The following is a 21,224-nucleotide window of genomic DNA, read 5'->3' on the forward strand; positions in this document are numbered from 1 at the left end:
CTCTAAGTCCTTTATTCTCACCCATGCGTAGGACTTCTAACAACTTTGAGCAATATTTAGTCTATCAGTGATGAGTAGAAATTTCTCTATAGCCTCATGAACCGAATCTTTTTCAATAAAGGTGTTTTCACCTACTTCGAACCAACAAAGATGAGATCTGCATCGACACCCATCTAGTGCACATAAGAAGCCATTTGGATGTTAGAATGAAAGTTGTTATTATAGGCAAAAGTTATGAGAGGTAGGTGATCATATTATTACCCTTGAAATCGATCACATAAGTTCTCAACATGTACTCTAATGTCATGATGGTACACTCTGCCTAACCATCCATTAACGGATGAAATATTGTACTGAGATTTACATAAGTACCAACACCTTTCATGTAATTATTTCCACAAATGAGGTGTGAACTGAGGACCTCTGCCTGAGATCATAGACAAGGAACCCTATGAAACCTATCTATATCATTTATGTGAAGTTTTGTGTATTCCTCTATCGAATCTATAGTCTTGATGGCCAAAAAGTGAACTAACTCAATAACTCTGTTCACTATCTCCCAATTGGATTCATGTTGTTTTCGAGTATGACGTAAACCTGTAATGAAGTCCAAGTTTAGAATTTTCCATTTCCATGTAGGAATGAAAATCTCTTGAGTAACACCTCTTTGTTTGTGATGTTCCACTTTTAACTTGTTGATAGTTAAGATACTTACCCACAAATTTTGTGATGTTCTTCTTCATGCTATTCACCAATAGACTTCTCGTATATAATGGTATATCTTAGTGACATATAGATAGATATCTAGAATTATGGACTTCTGTAAGGATCTGTTGCCTCAAAACACCCACACATTGAACACATAGGAGACCCTGGTAATTAAATACACCATATCCCCCTTGTGAGAAAACGTCAAATTTTTTTTATCGTAAACTAAACCTTTTAATTGAATAAAAATATAGGATTGCGATCCTATTTCTCTTAACTTTCACAATCAATGATGATTCAAATCATTCTGATCTATCACACGACCATCTATTGTGTCCATAAGGCATGGTCCTAAGCAAGAAAGCTGGTGAACATGTCATGACCCAGGGGTACCACCTAGATGTAACAAGACATTCAAGACCTTGATAATCCTCATACAATCGACCTAGAATAACATAACATAAAGCAATAGAAAATGGTGCAAAATCTGAAAACATTTTGACACAATCAAAGTCTTTAAAAATTGAGAGGAAGTCTAATACCATTGTCTCAAACCATCTAAAAAAATGAATAATGTCTGTGGACACAACGCATACAATATTCCAAGACATAAATAAAGCCATAAGAGAAAAGGATGATCACATTTTTGAGCATAATCAATACTCACAAAATCTTCACTTCCTTGATCAACAATGAAGCTAGCCACGAGTGTGAGAATGTATGTCACTGGACCCTACATTTGATAAAAATGAAGGCAAGAGTATGTGTTAGTGCAAGAATGAAATTTATATAATAGTTTACATAATCAACATAAAACGTAAGTATTAGTCAGCATATGACATAAGGCATAAGCATAATCAAGACATAATAAGCATTATATAAGAGAGAAATACTTTCTTAAGTAACCTCACTTAACCTTAGTGAAGACATAATAAGCATCATATAAGACAGAAATACTTTCGTAAGTAACCTCTCTTAACCTTAGTGAAGACTTGGGTCATCCCTTTATAGTCAGTGTTACATCATGGAAGGCATATCTAGCAACACTCCAAGTCAAAAACCTTCATAACATGACATAATCATATCGTTTCTACTTATATTTAATGACATGGAGATTCTTCCACTACCCTTATCTTGTAAAGGCTAATTGATATTCACCTCTTGTCTTACTTACTTTAAGATCATGGATACTCCCCTCCACAATTACATCATATGACACGGTACTCACCTCTAGATCCTTTCAGATGGATCATGGATACTCGCCTCTTTGTCCATTAATCATACTAGACATGTGGGGAATCACCTCTTGTTCAATTTGAAGGAGTAAGATAAATTACCACATGTACTTTGATATAGAGGTCAAGGGTAGTATTCTCTAGACTCATTCGTTTAGCATTTTAGTCTAGATTCATTTTAGGTGAGCAATCTTTTCGACCAAGATTCATTTATGTGAGTAAATTTTTCACATTCATTCAATCATGCTTAGCAGTTCATTGTGGGAAGTATCTTATAAACACCATAAAATCAATAATCAACAATTCATAGTCTTGGTTTATCTCAAAGAACTATATATCTTGATCATCATGAATTCTTTAATATTATGCAATTATAATCATAATTCATCAATTATATAAGGAGACATTTAAGCCAATAAAGTTTCCCTTCATGGCATCAATCCAATTTTATCAATTCTTGCTCAGTAATGGAATAGGTATGAGTACATGTAGTTTCATCCTAAAAACATTTAATCCTACCAATTCAATCACAACCAATTATAATCCAACCATTTGGATTAGTATAAATCATAACTCACAATATTGGAAGAAACCCTAACTAAAATTTGTTATTTAACTTAACCATTGGGGAATTTTAGGGGACTCAACGGGAAGAAGGATCCCATGGATGAAAAGAAATCATACCTTATTTACAAAGCCTTTGAAAATCTTGAAGATCGGAGACTTAAACTTGACCTAACTTCCTCTTCTTTAGTTTTCTTCTACATTCTAAAGAGAGATTTTCTGGAGGAGTTTTTGGAACTCTTGTGGGATTCGAGAGAATGACTTAATTGAGTGAATTTAGGTGTCTAAAATACTTAATATTATGGCCACATATCTCTCAATATCCTTTTTCATACCATTCCACCAATAGAGCTCCCATAAATTACAGTACATATTGGTAGATCTTGGTTAAGTGGAATATTGTGAACTTTGAGATTCTTTCAGAATATGTTCCCTTATGTCATCCATATATGGAACACATAAACGACCTTTCTATCTAAGTACCATATCTCTCTCTTGGGAAAATGCCTCAACGAAATTTGTAAGTACCACTTCTTTAAATTCTATTAAAGTCGGATGAAGGGATTTTTCTGCTTTGAAATTCACCACAAAAGACGATTTTGACCCTTATGAACTATGACACCACCTTGGTGGAGTCTACCAATTGAATACCCAATAGGGTCAATCTATGGACATCCCGAGCTAACTCTTTCTTATTATGATAAATATGTGCAATAATACATATCGATATTCGAGTAAGAGCATCTTGTACTACATTTTCTTACCGGGGTGATATTTAAAACTCATATCATATTCCTTTAACAATTTGAGCTGCCTTCTTTGGCAAAGATTCAAGTCCTTTTAGGTAAACACATATGTAAACATGTATGATTGGTGAACACATCAACGATGACCCTATATAAGTAAATCCTTGCATATTTTTAAGGGAAAATGCATAAGTACCCCCCTTTACCATGCCCGAAATCTCATAGACACACTTATACTATACTAAGGTCCTATTACCCCCCTAAACTTATTTTATAAATAATTTTCTACCCCTTTACAGATTACGTGATACTATCTTGTTGATCGCGAATGTTGACATTTTTTCAATGATAGTTCCACGTAGGGCCGAAAAGGATAGAAAATTATTTATAAGATAAGTTAGAACGGGAAGTAGGACCTTAGTAAAGTAAGTGTCTCTATGGGTTTCGGGCATAGGTTGGGGGTTACTTATGCATTTTTCCTATCTTTAAGATAAATACTACTGCCGCTAATTAAAGATAATGGGTTGGATAGTTCTTTTCATGAACCTTTAGTTTCCCTGAAGCATAGGAAATAACCTTACCATTTTGCGTACGTACAGATCTCAACATAACTCTAGAGGCATAACGATATATCAAAAAGCCATTTAAACAGTCTGGTAAAGTCAATATTAGAGTAGAAGTAACTCTATTTTTGAACTCTTGGAAACTTTTATCACAAACCTCAGACTATATGAACTTTGACTTATTTTGAGTTAAAGCCGTCAAATGAGAAGAAATGGAAAAAAATCCCTCAACAAACCTTCTTTAATAGTCGGCCAAACACAAGGAGCTTCAAATATATGTTGGTGATAGAAGTCTAGGAAAACTCTTGACCGCATCCGTCTTGATTGGATCCACCTTAACACCATTGCTTTGAAACAATATGGCCTAAGAAATCCACAAAACTCAACAAAAATTCACATTTTCTAACTTTGCATACAATTTTCAGTCCTAAAGGATTCTAAATATGATCCTCAAATGATCACTCTCGTCGTTCTCACTTCTTGAATAAATAAAAATGTTATCAATGAACACTATTAAAAACATATTAAGGTGTTATCTAAACACCCTATTCATCAATTCCATAAACATCGTTAAAGAATTAGTCAAATCAAAGAAAATAACCAAAAACTCATAATAACGATATGGGGTTCTAAAATATGTTTTAGGAATATCTTCTTCTTTCACCCTCAATTGGTGATAACCCGATCAGAGATCAATTTTGGAGAAATAACTTGCCCCTTGATATTTATTAAATATATTATGTATCATTGGAAGATGATACTTTTTCTTAATGTTATATTATCTATCCTTGGAAGATAATACTTTTTCTTAATGGTCATCTTGTTCAGTTATCAATAATCAATACACATACAAAGAGACCCATCTTCTTTTCTAACAAACAAAATTGTAGAACCGTATAGAGAGATACTCAGTCAAATAAAACCCTTGTACCAAAAATCCTTTAGTTTTTCTTTCAACTCCAGAAGTTCCATTGAACCCATTCGATAAGGAGGAATAGATATAGGTTGTGTATTCGGAATAAGGTATATTCCAAAATCTATTTCACTTTCTGGAGGAATATGGGTGGATAATATGGGAACACTTATGGGAACTCATTGAAAACGAGGACTGTGTCAAGAGAAGGTGTTCCAGAATCTACATCCCTCACCCTTACTAAATGGTAAAAGCATCCCTTAAAAATCATTCTCCCAGATTTAAGGTAATAAACAAATTGACCTCTACACATAAAATTTACCACCTTCCACTCTAAGATAGGATAATTTGGGAATTGAAACTTGAATACTTGTAACTACAATAAATAGAGGCATAACATTAATGTAAAAAATCCATACACAGAATGAAATCAAAGTCTAACATATCAAGCTTTACCAAGTCAACAATAGTAACTCTATAGATAAGGAAACGAGAAATCTTCTATACACCCTTTTACGCACCATAGAATCACCAAGAGGGGTATAGACAATTAAGGTTCTACTAACACTTGAGGGAGCACACGAAACCTCATAGCTACGAAAGGAGTCACAAAGGATGAACTAGCCCCTGGATCAAGTAAAGCACACTCATCTATATAAAAAAATTAACTTATCAGTCACCAAATCCAAGGAACTCTTTTGGTCACCTCTAATTTTGAGAGCATAGAAATTGTTTCGCTTAGGAGCACTTGCACCCAAACCGCTTAGACGAGATGAAAGGTAGGGGTGATCCCTATGACGACCATATCTACCAACCGAATGACAATTCCTTATGTTGTGATCCATTTTTTCACACCCAAAGCAACATTAGACCCCGCTAAGCACTTCCCTTCATTATTGCTCCCATATTTAGCAGAATTAGGCATTGAAGGCCTATTACCATCTCCTTGAGGTTTTGGGTTAGACGCCCTCTCACTGTTGGACCTTTGAGGAGAATTTGTAGAACCTTTCACAAAGATGTTCTATCAGAACTTTGAACGACCCTGTTCCCTTGACCTAGAATATAAATAATTACCATCATCTACTCTTTGTCTATTTGCCTCTCTAGATGTTTTCTTTAGCTTTTATTCTTCAATTTTTTGGGCATGTACCATAAGGTGAGAAATGTCCATTTCAATAACAAGCGTAGCGGTGCAACTCTTTTTGAAAACTAATCTACACAACCTCGAGATAAACTTACTCATCTTGGTCATATGGTCCGACACTATAAAAGAAGCATACTTGGGTAGTTAGTGAACCTAAGGCATACTCCATCAAACTCATATTTCCTAACCTAAGATTAATGAATTCATGTATCTTGGGTATCTCTCATTTCAAGGGGGAAAAATCGATCAAAAAAGCACTTTTTGACCTTTCCCATTCTATGGGACCCACTTCCACCAACCTTACCTCTTTCTATTGCTTAAACCAAATATGAGCAACCCTATTGAGTTGTTAAGTGACCGATTCCGCCTTCCTTATTGCAGTCACCCCAATAATATCAAGTATCTTGTAGATCTCCTCGATAACCTCTTGATGTTCTTCCTCAACTTTGGAGCCATATAACTCATGAGGGTTCATCCCTGTAAAATCCCTCTCTTTTGCCGCCACCGTACCTATATTTGGGTGTAAGGGATCTACCACCTCTCTATTGGCTTGAGCCATCACTACTTAAGTCAACACTTAAAAATAAGACCTAAACTATGTATTTGTTACATTCTCATTCAATGATTCATTCGAAGCATGAGGAGGATCCTTAGGAGGAACTTGAGAAGGAATATTTTAATCAACATTGTCTCCCTCCACCCGTCTTACATTAGACCTTCTTATAGTCATATACTAAAAACCATCAGGTAAGGATTAGGAAAAGGACTTATAGAGTTAAAATCCATGGGACGACTTAGAGAAGAGAAAAAGTAAAGTTTCCAAAACATCAAATAGATTCTCATTCATAATGTGCACATTCACACTTATGAACAAGACTCAACTAGGCGTGGTTTGAGACATCCTATAACCATTCTTAATCTTATGCTCTAATACCAAGTTTGTCATGACCCAGTGGTACCCCCTAGATGTAAAAAGGCGTAGACCACGAGAGGCCTCATACAAAGCACCTTTAATATCATAACAAAGTAATAGAAAATTGTGCAAAAAATTTAAAAATTTCTACACAATCAAAATCTTTTATAAAGATTAGCGGAAGTCTAAAACCATAGTCTCAAACCATCTAAAACAACTTGAATAAAGTCTTGAGACGACAACCAATAAAGTAATCAAATACTTAAAACATGACAAAATGAAAAAGGGTGATCACATCTTCAAACACACTTAGGACACACCAAATCTTCACTTCCTTGATCAACAATGAAGCTAGCCACAAGTGTGAGAATCTATGTCGTCGGTACATACATTTGATAAGAATATAGGCAAGAGTACACATTATTATAAGAATGTACTAAATATTATAGCTTGCATAAAAAACATAAACATAAGCACTAGTCAAGATATGAAATAAGGAATTAGCATAATCAAGAAACAATAAGCATCATATTAAGGGAGAAATAATTCCTTAAATAACCTCACTTAACCTTAGTCAAGACTTGGGTCGTCCATCTCTAGTCAAGCAATCATCATGGAAGGAATATCTAGCAACACTCCAAGTAAAACATCTTCATAGCATAACATAATCATATCAGTCATACTTACTTTTAAAGACACATGCATTCACCTCTATGCCTAGCTTATAAAGGCTAATGACTATTCACTTCTTGCCTTACATTAATATTATGGCACTAGCCTCCAAAATCACATCATAGGACACGGTATTCGCCTCCACATCATTTCATATGGATCATGGGTACTCAACTCAATGTTTATTCATCATATTAGGAACATGGAAAATCACCTCTTGTTCACTCATAAGAAGTAAGGGAAATTACCACATTTCCTTAAATATAGAAGTCAAGGGTAGTCACCTCTAGCGTCATCATTGATTTATACTTTTAGTTAACATTAATTATATGTGAGAAATACTTTCAACCTATTATAATGTTTGTGAGTAAACCATTCAAATTAATTCAATGATACTTAACAATTCATTGTGGGAAGTATATCTTCCATACCATAAAATCAATAATCAACAATTTCGAGTCTAGGTTTTACTCTCAAAGCACTGCATTTTATGATCATTATCTATGCTCTAATCTTAGGAAAGTATCATCATAATTCATCAATCCTATAAGGAGACATCTAAGCCCACAAATTTCCCTTATGGCATTAACCCAATTATATCAATTTTAAGTGAAATCATGGCTAGAGCCTAAGTACATGTAATTTCATCGTAAAAACATGGTATCCTATAAATATACTCATGAAAAATCATAATATAACTTGTGGATCCATATTCATCATAACCCACAACATTAGAAGAAACCAAAACTAGAATTGGGGATTTAACTTCACCGTCTAGAATTTCATGAGACTCCATGATAGGAAAGATCCCATGTATGAAAAACCATCATACCTTAGTCACAAATTTTATGAAAATATTTGTAACAACCCTAAAAATTAATATGCTAAGTAACGCTTAATGTATCTAGAATGCCTATGATTAGACCTAGTTCACACGGATTGATGCGCGTAGAACCAGACCTATAAACCATTTCTATAGACAAGACAACTAACTTGGGGAGTTAGTGGAGCTATAAAAGGTTGGGTCCAACCATGTAGGACTCTCGAATATAAAGATTTACTTGAAGGGATCTTTATCGGACTTAAAAAGGGAAAATCTTATGTTTGGAGGGTCTAGGGGTAAAATGGTCTTTTTACAGGAAAAGGGTAGTATCATAATTATCCTAAGTATATAATTAATTATTTAATTAATAAGGTGGAGGGACAATTTGGGGAGAGAGGGCTAAAAATTGGCTCTTGAAGTGAAGTCTTGCTCCACCCGGGTTCGAACCTAGGTGGAAGCGATGAATTAAATTATTTTTAATTTAAGTTGGTAAATTAATGTAATTAATTTATATTTATTATTTATTATATTAGTTAAAATAAAATGGAATCATATTTGTAATAATTAAATGAAAACCTTAATTGACTAAGTCCTAAACTAGACTTCTAATTCTAAGAAAACTTTTCTCTCCCACACTCATCTCTCTATCTCTCACGTCTCTATCACTCTCACTCACGATTCTGTCTGCCAAATAACTTCAAAAAACAGTAGGTAAACCAAATTTCTTCACAATTGAAGAACTCACAACGAAAATATAAGAAAACAAACGAAATCAATCACGTAGGCAAAGAGAAGTTTGTCGGTCGAGTTGGTGTTGACTTTGAGGGGATTTGGACGTGATCTTGGGTGATGTTTTTGGGAAGAAAGTCGAGGGTTTAATGTCAAAAATGTATGTGTTTTATTCTCTCTTGGTCCCTTTCCGAAGATACCCTTAAGGTTCAGTTTAATCGCAATTTAAAAACTAACGTTGTCCCCGTTGCATGACCCTGTAATCAGATACTTCGAAAGATTCAAAGCATGCGTTGGTCTGGTTGTGTTGAATGTGTATTCTTAAATCATGTAAGGGATGAAAATACATTCTGTAAAAGTATTTTAAGTTGACTATTTTGAGCATGTCTGTGCTGAAAATTTACTATGTTTGCTTCTTCAAATTTGTATGTTGAAATGTTGTGTTTTGCCTGTATAAAAATGTTCAGAACGTGTTCTCATATAGGGTTAAGGTGTCTTACTGAATGTTACTCAAAATACTACAAAAATCAACATAAGAAAATAAGAGAAAAACGAGTTGAAAGAGGACCAAAATTCCAGCTTGCTGGAAATGTTGATCTCGACCCATATTTTGGAGTTGGAGCTATGTTTTAGAATTTTATTTAAAATGTGAGGTCCTTGGGGATTGAACCCAAGACCTCACCAAATGAAAATTACATACAAATTTCATGAGAAAAATGAAAGGAATAATAGATGTGGTGAGTGGGGATTGAACCCGCAACCTCTTGAATAGATGAGAGAGTTAGGAGAAAAATATAGGAGAATATAAAATGTGGAGAGTGGGGATTGAATCCACAACCTATGAATTGGTGAGAGAGTTAGGAGAAAAATAAAGGAGAAACTAAAATGTGGAGAATGGGGATTGAACCCACAACCTCTTAAATGGATGAGAGAGTTAGGAGAAAAATAAAGGAGAAAATAAAATGTGGAGAGTGGGGATTGAACCCACAACCTCATGAATGGATGAGAGAGTTAGGAGAAAAATTAAGAAGAAAATAAATATGGAGAGTGGGGATTAAACCCACAACCTCTTGGATAGGTTAGAAATTTAAGAGATAAATTAAAAGAAAAATAATGAGCATGTGGGTATTGAACCTACAACCTCCTTGGCTTAAAACGAAAAAGGAGATGAGAACAAGAAAGAAATATTATGGGGTTGATGGGAATCGAACTAGGTCTCCCAAATATGAAAAATGCAATTATCAAGTTTAAAATAAGATTAAGAGTCGTTCAAGGGATTCAAAATCGGGTTCCCTTGCCCAATTCCGTATTGACACATAAGTCATACGTAAAAAATATTTAATGAATGCTGCATCTAAAGAACGAAATCAATATCTTTGCATATCTACAAGATGCATAAGTCTTGTACCACATTATCTTGGGTAAACATGAATCACTTAGGCAAACTTGAATGAAGCCTCATGGCTTGTATGTGTGGACTCATAAGTCTAGCATACATTTAAAAGTAAGTGAGCCTAAGATGTATGTGATAAAATGATGTTACCCTAGAAGGGTTAAGAGTGTGAAACACACTAAATGGCCAAGTGCATTGGCATATGACAAAACGAACATTCAAGTGAAGGGGTGAGTAATTATGAAAACCAAATGTGTTAAAGTTAATGAATGAGTTTCCAATATGATAAGAGGCCAATGCTAAAGATGAGAGCAATCTCAAATGAGCCTAAGTAAATGTTACCAAAACGTACTCACCTATGAGAGTGTAAAGTTAATGAAGAGACCAGTCCCTATGAACACTCTAATGAATGTATTGAAGTTAATGCACACTTAATACTAATGATGACATGAGAAATCATCTATTGAGCTATGATATACCCATACTAGAAGCCAACTTCCATGATGTATAAGTAGAATGTAATGGAACTTTATAGTGAGCATCGATAAACTAGCTATGAGCGGTGATGGATTCTTTTGAAAAGGCTGGAGGTTCACGTAAATCTCATGAGATAAGACTGTCCGGGATGCCGGGTATAGGTCTCCTTATATCTCCTAGTCTTTGAATCTATACTGCCAATATAGGGATCTAGCAGGGTTCAATTCTCTATATACGCTAGCATGTTTTGGTTCACTTTGGCAGGTGATTCCACCTCATTTTGGTGTGGGAATTACACACTGGATTTCATGATGCTCACATGATCTATGTCGGTGAAGGTTAAAGTTCCCAAAGAAAGAATGAGGCCAACCTCAAGTAATGCACATAATGAAATGAATGACACCAAAGGTGTTAGGGTAGGATAATTAAGAGGTGGGACTTAAGTAATGATACTTGGATTGCACAGTGAACCCGATGAAAGTCTAAAAGTACATCTTAGGTATAGCTGGTGTTTACACAATCCTATGAATGAAATTAAACGAAGTAAGTATGAATGAATGAAGTAGACTCTCTGTTTGCTAAAGAAGGCTACCTAGTTGAGGTCCAATATGTTGAGCCTTCATTATGGGAATTTCTAATGTCAAGTCTATGATTCCAAGGTCTCATGTCATATGGACGAATTATATGAAATATGATATGTGCTATATGTTATGTATTGTGTGCAATATGTTACGTATGATTATGCATGTTACTCTCATAACATGACTTTCCTAATCTGATTTTGGCAAGTCCACTGACTAGAATTTCCATAATTCATATAGTTAGGAGAGAGCTTTTCTTAATCATGCATGTCCTTGGTGTGTGTTTTCATATACCCATACTTAGTAAAGTGTGTACTAATCCCATGCAACTCTCTACTTTTAGGTGCAGGTGTCGGTGGACGCTAGAGCATTACGAGACTACGCTGAAGTTATCTAAATGTGGAGAATTCATCCTGGACTTGGTAGTCCCTCTTGCTTTCGAGGATGCCTATCTTTTATATTCTATCTTAAATGTAGGCATGAGCTAGTGGAGGATGTTCCACTAGAGTTTTTTTCTAATTAGTTTCAAACAATGTATTGGTGCCATTTTGGCAAGTACACATTTAATGTAGTTATGAATTATTTCATTCATTTGAGTATCATGGTATTAGATGATGGTTGTGAACGATTATGAACTGAGGTATATAAATCTTATATGATTATAACGTATCCTACTATGAAGTCTGTGTATACTTCAAGTAACTAAAAGTTTTAAATTTTTTGCTAAAATTAACCTATATAATGTAAGAATGATGTAAGTAGGCTTGTCTGCGACCTTTGAGAGGTCAACGACGCCGGTCTCGTCTAGGGTCTAGACTCCAGTCATGACAATGTTGGTATCAGAGCCTTAGGTTAAATTCCGAGGGTGATATGTTCACATCAACCACGTTGAGTAGTTTCTAAGTCATGGTAGTGATGTGCACACTATCCTGAATTAGAGACTGCGTGATGCATAACAAAAATTCCCTTCTTTTGATCTTATCGTGCCTTCTCTAATGTATAATTTCTTGGTTTTAGGAAAATATCTAACATCAACTCTTGAGATTTAGAAAGATGAATACGAGGAGAAACACAGGCGTATAGATTGGAGGAACAACTATTGGTATAAATCAAGTTCCTCCCCAGGTTCCAGCTGCTGGAATGGAGATACCTGTTAACCAAACTAGGTTGACAGATAGAGAAAAGAGGAAAAACTTGGTACAGATGGCCAAAGCCATTACTTTACAAGCTTACTCTATGACAGCCCAGGTGGAGCAACAAGGTGTTCCCAGGGATAACCCACCTTCCAGCACCATGGCTAGCAGGTTAAGAGACTTCATGAGGGTGAATCCTCCCGTTTACACTGGATCTTAGATTGTTGAGGATATGTATGAGGAGTGTAGGGCATTCATGATGCATGATGGCATGGACCTTTCCAGGCTAATGGTCCATGTCCAACAAGTGGAGGAAACTAGGAAAAGGAAGCACGATAGGGCAGGGAACAAGTCAAGGCAAGTTGAGGAGAATTTTTCAAGGAAGTGTGGTACTAAAATAAGGGATAAACCCAGGTTTAAAAAGGGACTCCCACCAAGGGGGTCAAGTTTATTCAAGGGTAACTATGATAGGGATTCCGAGCCCAGAGTTAAGAGAAATAGTGAAGTAGATAAACCTTAGGAGAGGCCACCTTGTACGAAGTGTGGAAAACTTCATGAAGGAGAGTGTAAGAGGGTTTAAAATGCTTGTTACAGTTGTAGCAAATTGGGTCACATGATGAAGGAATGTCCGTATATGAGAGGTCGAGAAAAAGGGAAGGAGAAAGTTCAACCGAATTGTTCAAGTTAAGAGGATCCAAGGAGGCAACGATTCTTCGCACTCAAGTCTGGGGGGGGTATGGGAAGGCACCTCTGGTGAAGTCTCGGGTGCGTAGTCTTAATTAGTCTTTCAAGTATTTGACTGTGTATGGTGTTTATGCATTAATATGAGGTTGTTGGTTGTTGATTTTTATGACTTACATGTTTACTTATGTTGTATGTTTTGATGAGACTATTTTAGGAAAGAGTATCTTAGTCTATTAATGTGAAACTACTAGTAGGTTTCAAGGATGTGCACCATCATGTTAATATGTGAATCAGATATTCACCAATGGGGATTATTGAATTACCTATGTAGGCATACACTCTATAGATGACTTACTTATTGTTCATAAAGAGCAGTGTCGTTCGGGGATAAATGTTCCTAAAAGGGGGGGGGGGGGGGGGGGAATATTGTAACAAAACTAAAAATAAATATGCTAAGTAATGCTTAATGTGTCTAGAATGCCTACTATAAGACCGGGTTCACACAGATTGATGCACGTAGAACCAAACCTCTGAACCCTTTCTACATCCAAGCCAACTAACTTGGGGAGTTAGTGGAGCTAGAAAAGGTTGGGTACAACCATGTAGGGCTCTCGAATACGAAGATTTACTTGGAGGAGTCTTTACCGGACTTAAAAAGGGAAATCTTAGGTTTGGAGGGTCTAGGGGTAAAATGGTCTTTTTCCAGGCTAAGGGTAGTATCGTAATTACCCTAAATAGATAGTTAATTATTTAATTAATAAGGTAGAGGGGCGTTTTGGGGAGAGAGGGCCAAAAATTGGTTCTTGAATTGAAGTCTTGCGCTATCCAGGTTCGAACCCAGGTGGAAGCAATGAATTTAATTATTTTTAATTTAAGTTGGTAAATTAATGTAATTAGTTTTTACTTATCATTTATTATCTGAGTTAATATAAATGGAAATCAGATTTGTAATAATTAAATAAAAACCATAATTGACTAAGTCCTAATCCTAAGAAAACTCTTGTCTCCCACGCTCATCTCTCTCTCACGTCTCTATCACTGTCACCCACGATTCTCTCTGCCAAATAACTTCAAAAAACAGTAGTTAAACCAAATTTCTTCACACTTGAAGAACTCACAACGAAAATATAAGAAAAGAAACTAAATCAATCACGTAGGCAAACAGAAGTTTGTCCATCGAGTTGGTGTTGACTTTTGGGGGATTTGGAAGTGATCTTGGGTGAAATTTTAGGGCAGAAAGTCGAGGGTTTAACGTAAAAAAGGTATGGGTTCCTTCTCCCTTGGTCCCTTTCCCAAGATACCCTTAAGGTTAAGTTTAATCGTGATTGAAAAACTAAGGTTGTTCCCGTTGCATGCCCTGTAATTAGATCCTTTGAAAGATTCAAAGTATCCAATGGTATATCTTCTTGTAGATAATGTTAGGTCTGGTTGTGTTAAATGTGTATTCGAAAATCATATTAAGGGATAAAAATACATTCCACAAAAGTATATTAAGTTGACTGTTTTGAGCATGTGTGTGCTGAAAATTTACTATGTTTGTTGCCTCAAATTTGTATGTTAAAATGTTGTGTTTTGCGTGTATAAAAATGTTAAAAACGTGGTGTTCATATAAGGTTAATGTGGCATACTGAATGTCACTCAAAGTACTACAAAAATCAACATAAAAATGAGAGAAAAACGAATTGAAAGAGGACCAAATTTCCAGCTTGCCTGAAATGTTGGTTTCGGCCTATATTTTGGAGTTGGAGCTATGTTTTCAAAATTTTATTTAACATGTGAGGTCATTGGGGATTGAACCCAAGACCTTACCAAATTAAATTTACATAAAAATTTCATGAGAAAAATGAAAAGAATAATAGATGTGGTGAGTGGGGATTGAATCCGAAACCTCTTGAATGGATGAGAGAATTAGGAGAAAAATAAAGGAGAAAATAAAATGTTTAGAGTGGGGTTTGAACCCACAACTTTTTAATGGATGAGAGAGTTAGGAGAAAAATAAAGGAGAAAATAAAATGTGGAGAGTGGGGATTGAACTCACAATCTATTGAATGGATGAGAGAGTTAGGAGAAAAATTAAGGGGAAATAACTGTGGACAGTGGGGATTGAACCCAAAGCCTCTTGGATAGGTTAGAAAGTTAAGATATAAATTAAAATAAATATAATGAGCTTGTGGGGGGATTGAACCCACAACCTCCTTGCCTCAAAACGACAAAGGAGAGGAGAATAAGAAAGACGTATCATGGGGTTGATGGGCATCGAACTAGGGTCTTCCAAATCTGAAAAATGCAATTACCAAGTTTAAAATAAGATTAAGTGTTGTTCAAGGGATCCGAAATTGGGTTCCCTTGCCCAATTCCTTATTGACACATAAGTAATAGGTAATATTTAATTAATGTTGTGTCTAAAGATTAAAATCAATATCTTGGCATATCTACAAGATGCATAAAACTTGTACCACATTATCTTGGGTAAATATGAATCACTTAAACAATCTTTGAATGAAGCCTCATGGATTTTATGTGTGACTCATAAGTCTAGCATACGTTTAAAAGTAAGTGAGCCTAAGATGTATGTGATAAAATGATGTAACCCTAGAAGGGTTAAGTAAGAGTGTGAAACACACTAAATGGCCAAGTGCATTGGCATATGACGAAATGAACATTCACGTGAAGGGGTGAGTAATGATGAAAATCAAATGTGTTAAAGTTAATGAATGAGGTGACAATATGATAAGAGGCTAATGTGAGAGATGAGAGAAATCTCAAATGAGCCTAAGTAAATGTTACTAAAACATAATCACCTATGAGAGTGTAAAGCTAATGAAGAGACCAGTCTCTATGAACACTCTAATGAAAGTATTGAAGTTAATGCACACATAATAGTAATGATGAGATGAGAAATCATTTATTGAGCTATGATGTCCTCGTACTAGAAGCCAGCTTCCATGTTGTATGAGTTGAATGTAAAGGAACTTTATAGTGAGCGCCGATAGACTAGCTATGAGCGGTGATGCATTCTTTCGATAAGGGAAGAGGTTCATGTAACTCTCATGAGATAAGACTGTCGGGCATTCCGGGTATGGGTCTCCTTATATCTCCTAGTCTTTGAACCTACACTGCCAATATAGGGATCTAGCAGGGTTCCATTCCCTATATATGCTACCATGTTTTGGTTCACTTTGGCAGGTGCTTCCACCTCTTTTTGGTGTGGGGATTATGCACTGGATTTCATGATGCTCACATGATCTGTTTCGGTTAAGGTTAAAGTTCTCAAAGAAAGAACGAGGCCAACGTCATGTAATGCACACAATGAAATGAATGATTCTAGAGGTGTTAGGATAGGATAATCAAGAGGTGATCTAGACTTAAGTAATTTCACTAGGTCATTCTTGGTCATTGCACAGCGAAACCGATGTAAGTCTTAAACTACATCCTAGGTATCACTACAAGAAAGGATTTAGCAACAACTTTTTAGCAACAACTATATTATCGTTGGCTTATATTAATAAATAGCAACAACTTAATTTTATTGTTGGTATATTTTTAAATTTTCAACAACAATATTTTTGTTGTTGCAAAATATGTTAGTATTGTTACGATATTATATTGTTAATAACAATTAATAATAAATTTTAAATATTAAAAAATTGCAACAACATTTTTGCAACAACGATGATATTTTTGACGAACTTAAATAATGACAATAATTTAATTAATTTGATGCTTTCTTAAAAAATATTTTGCAACAATAATATTTTATTTTTTCTGATATATTTAATTTGACAATACATATACATTGTGGAAAAATAGATATGTTTTTAGTTTTCCGCCAATAGAACTGCGGGCTTTTTTGTTTCCGCCAATTTTCTTTTGTAGAGGTTCGCAAATTTTTATTTTATTTACCATAAGTAGCGCTTCTTCAGTTTTAGGGAAAACAGAAGCTAGGTTTTCTGGTTCACTGAAGAAGAATGTTGTTGGTGAAATCAATCTCTGGTGAGTTTTCTTTATGATGTAGTTTCTATTCACAATTTTTTTGTTAATTCTTGCGTATGATTATCTTATGATTGAGTCTCCTAGGTTATTTTCTAAGATTTTAATTGGTTTGTTAAGGTTTAATTTTTTTTTGATTTAATCTTTTTGTTGAGATTAGTAACAAAATTACTAGTACTAGTTATTACTAGTACGATTTAGTAACAAAATTGCTAGTACTAGTTATTTGGGTGTTTTTGATTTATTTACTTTTTGTGTGATGCTGTATTCCAAAGAAAAAACACAAGACTTGTTTCGTTAGTACAGCAAAAGAAAAGGTTTTCTGAAATTTGAGCAAAGACCTATATGTATCTAACATCAAGAATTGTTAGAGCTTCTTTTGCATTTGGAGGGAAACGTATCCATGGCAAAGTATTGACTTCAAAGGGATTAAGAGAAGATGTGTCAATACTTCTATACAATTCTATGATTTTCAAGACCTTCTCGGTTGTAGCTTAATGTGTTTGCCTTAAAATATCAAGTATGCTTTGTTATTTATTGATTGATTAATGTGTGTGCCTTATTTTTTCTTTTATGTGCAAGATATGTTTATTTACTGTATGTTGTTGACTTTTAAACTTTTACAGAATTCACTTTCATACCAAATACTCGATTTAAAGTTCCAGCTTCTGTTGAAATAGTCCACCATTATAGGTTCCCTTAGAATGCTTTGAATACATGGCTCGAGATAGAAGTTTAAGGTTAACGTGTTCGAGTACTTCAGCAACTACAAATGTGATTAGAGCTGAACATCCATATTGTGGTACAAAATAAGGAATTGCGACATAGAAACTAAAAACTATTCCCAAGAACACCAAGATTTCTATGGGTTAAGAAACTTATACGCAAACATGATGGAAGTAACATATTTTTGGATCTCCTCTGCAGTTTTTTCACTATTATCACAATCTTGATCGTCATCTTCGTCTTTTTTTGTCTCTTATGCACATAAAAGGAATGGTATTGGATTTTGGTAGAAGAACATCCTCTAGTTCAAACATTGGAGGTTCTCTAAAGGTAGTCCACAAGAATAACATGTTACAAACCATGCAAGAGCCATTATCTAGCCTGGTAAAGTTTCTTAGTTAAAAGTGATATTTAGGAACTTAAATTTAGTTTGAAACAAGTAGGCAACAACTAGACAACATGCCATTCCAAGTGCACTTGCACTTGAACAAACTGAAGCCTTCATTCGCAGGTGCAGAGGAACACAATCAGTGATTTTACGCCTATTAACTACCCTTGACATACCAATCCCACAAAATAGATGACCAACTATAAGTAAGTATATCGATTTAAAGTCATAAGCTAGTACATATAAGGTATTCTCGACAAGAAGGACCATGTTGCTGCACAAAATAGGCTTCATCAATGATTTATTTGACCATGAATGGAAAATAGACTGAAGAGAACACCTGAGCAACAACCATAGACCCAATAACAGCTCCACAAAGAGTTGTTGCGGCTCCAAGACTCATAGAGTAGTCATCTATTGTTGGGACTATTATGTATGTGTTAACCATATACAAGAATGTATTTCGCAAGTTTAACAGAAGTGACATCAAGTGCTATCTCTTATTGGTAGCATGATCCTCAAAAAGAGTTGGTAGTTCTTCTTGTAAATTAAGTGCATGGTTCCCCAAATAGTGAAGGAAATCAATTAAATTTGTTAGTCTATTCACTGCATCATTATTAAAACCAATGATTGGTTCCTGAAAAGGCAGAACCGAGTGATCATATATTATAGTAAATTTCCCTTTGTTGTCTTGGAGATTCGCAAGATTGCGAGATATGGTTCCAACTAGTGTTTTGGACGTCGAAAGGTGACAAGACTATTTGTTTGCCTTCCCTTTTTTTTGGAAAAATTGTCACAATCACATTGTCCATTCTTTTCATCATTCATATTCCACAAGTCTCTTCTCAAACCCCAACAACTACTCTTCATCACAAAAGCTTGAATTTTGGCTATTGAGTCTTCTTCGAAATACCCTAAAGAAAGTGAAATATTTCCTTCATATGATATGAATCATCCAGTTGTCTTTTAGGTTTTTGAGGACGGAATCGCTCATATCATGTCTACAACTGTGTCTCCGCAAGCAGATGAGGATATCCCCTTTCAATAACTCCCTTTTTTTCTTCTTCTTGATGCACTGAGTGAGGGGAAATTTGCAGAATAAGCATCTTTTCGAGTAGCTCTAGATGGGTTTGTGAATTGGAGTTAATATGATACTTTTCTCCCTATGTCAACTAATTCTTTTGCAATGCCCCATACTATTGTTCCTGTCCCTTTGCGTGTTGATACTAGTGATGAAGTTCCTTTGGATCGTATCAAAACTTTCTGCAAAAGATCTTCCTCGAACTCTTAAGTCTTCACTATCTTCACACACAGATATCCTTACCCCTTCACTGTCAGGGTTTTCTTTACAAGGCAACTACGTCGTTAAGAGAAGGTTGGTGTGCTTTCCACCTTGGCAGCTCGAAAAAGAACTCGTTCTTCTGCTTGCGATCTACTCCAATCCCCTCCTATTGTTTTTTTATGATGATCTGGTAAATCATAGGGATAGGCGTAGCAAGCACATTACCTCAAAAGCCAAGAAAACTCCCCTTCCGAAGGCCTCTCCCAAACCTGCAATCCATATCACAATCCAAAAAGAAATAAATTTCTTGCCTTACTTCTTCTTCCAGTTCCATGTCCAAAATCTAACCAACTCCTATTCCTCGCCTCGCCGCTCCCCTTTTTTAATCGAGGCGCCAATCAATACAAATAATTAAAAATATGTAATTGCACATATAAACATTTAAATTTTCAATAACAATTACATATATTAGCAAATACTATAATAATTACTATAGAAGAATTAATTCTTTTCAATTAAAAAAATGGACAACACAGTGAAAGCAGTAAGCAGTCAGCATCATTTTACACTAAACAACCCCTCATTAGTTTTAAGGTTTGGTGTCTCAAGAGGAAATTTTCTTTTCTTCTGTTAGTTTAAAACATTTATTGAATAATAAAAAAATACGATAAATTATACTAATATTCTTAGCATGGCTTATTGTTCTACAGGGTCTTATCCTCCATCTATTGACACGACTAAAGTTAACGTTGTTTGTGTTGGAGCAATACGACGACCTGTTACCAGTGGTAAACAGGTGTGATCATAATTTATTTTTTTATTTCATTTCTTACTTACATTTTTTTTAATAATTTTGATGTAATACAGTTTGGTCATGTGTATGCTTGTCAGAAGATCCAGTTGACCAACTTGTTGCCATTTCTGCCTATGAACTTCTTATATTCTCACTTAAGATATGACATATAACTTGCCTGCATAACTGAACTTCTTATATTCTCACTTAAGATATGACATATAACTTGCCTGCATAACCATCTTTACCATACTTTTATTCATGTTGTTTCTTCTATATGGTAAAGATACATGTGATGTCTTAGTACTATGGAAATGCAACATTTCAAACAATATGGAGATATATATTTCTAACTCTATTAAGTGTTCTATTGATATTGAAATATCACATACGGATTTGAATTTGAATTGTTAAGCTATTCTAATCTTATCTATTTTATACTCTTTTGTATAAGAGGTTGTAGATATACAAATTATTTTTAAAGATGTCCGTAGATGTACATGTACAAAAAAGGAATTATTTGTCTTACAAGGTCTTTCAAATTTTTATATTGACCTTTTATAATATGAAGTTTTTCTCTAATATTTTCTTTATTTATTTAAATTAAAAAAATCATATAACTTTATTTAAATCAATTTTAAAATTGTTGTAGGTAAGTATAAAATGGATAAAATTTGGATACTTATTGAAAATAAAGCGTTACCACAATATTTAAATGGTGTGGAGCTATTTTTGAATTTTGCATTTTCTAATTTTGAGGTTGGTGT

At 34.8% G+C, this 21,224-nt stretch overlaps 1 pseudogene; it reads right to left on the bottom strand.

The window, feature by feature from the left end:
* Positions 1 to 18,224: 18,224 nt before the first annotated feature.
* On the bottom strand, positions 18,225 to 20,583 carry LOC138342330 (SPX domain-containing membrane protein At4g22990-like; annotated as a pseudogene).
* Between the last annotated feature and the right edge of the window lie 641 nt (positions 20,584 to 21,224).

The sequence above is a fragment of the Solanum lycopersicum genome, chromosome 2 (assembly GCF_036512215.1).
Source record: "Solanum lycopersicum chromosome 2, SLM_r2.1".
NCBI lineage: Eukaryota > Viridiplantae > Streptophyta > Magnoliopsida > Solanales > Solanaceae > Solanum > Solanum lycopersicum.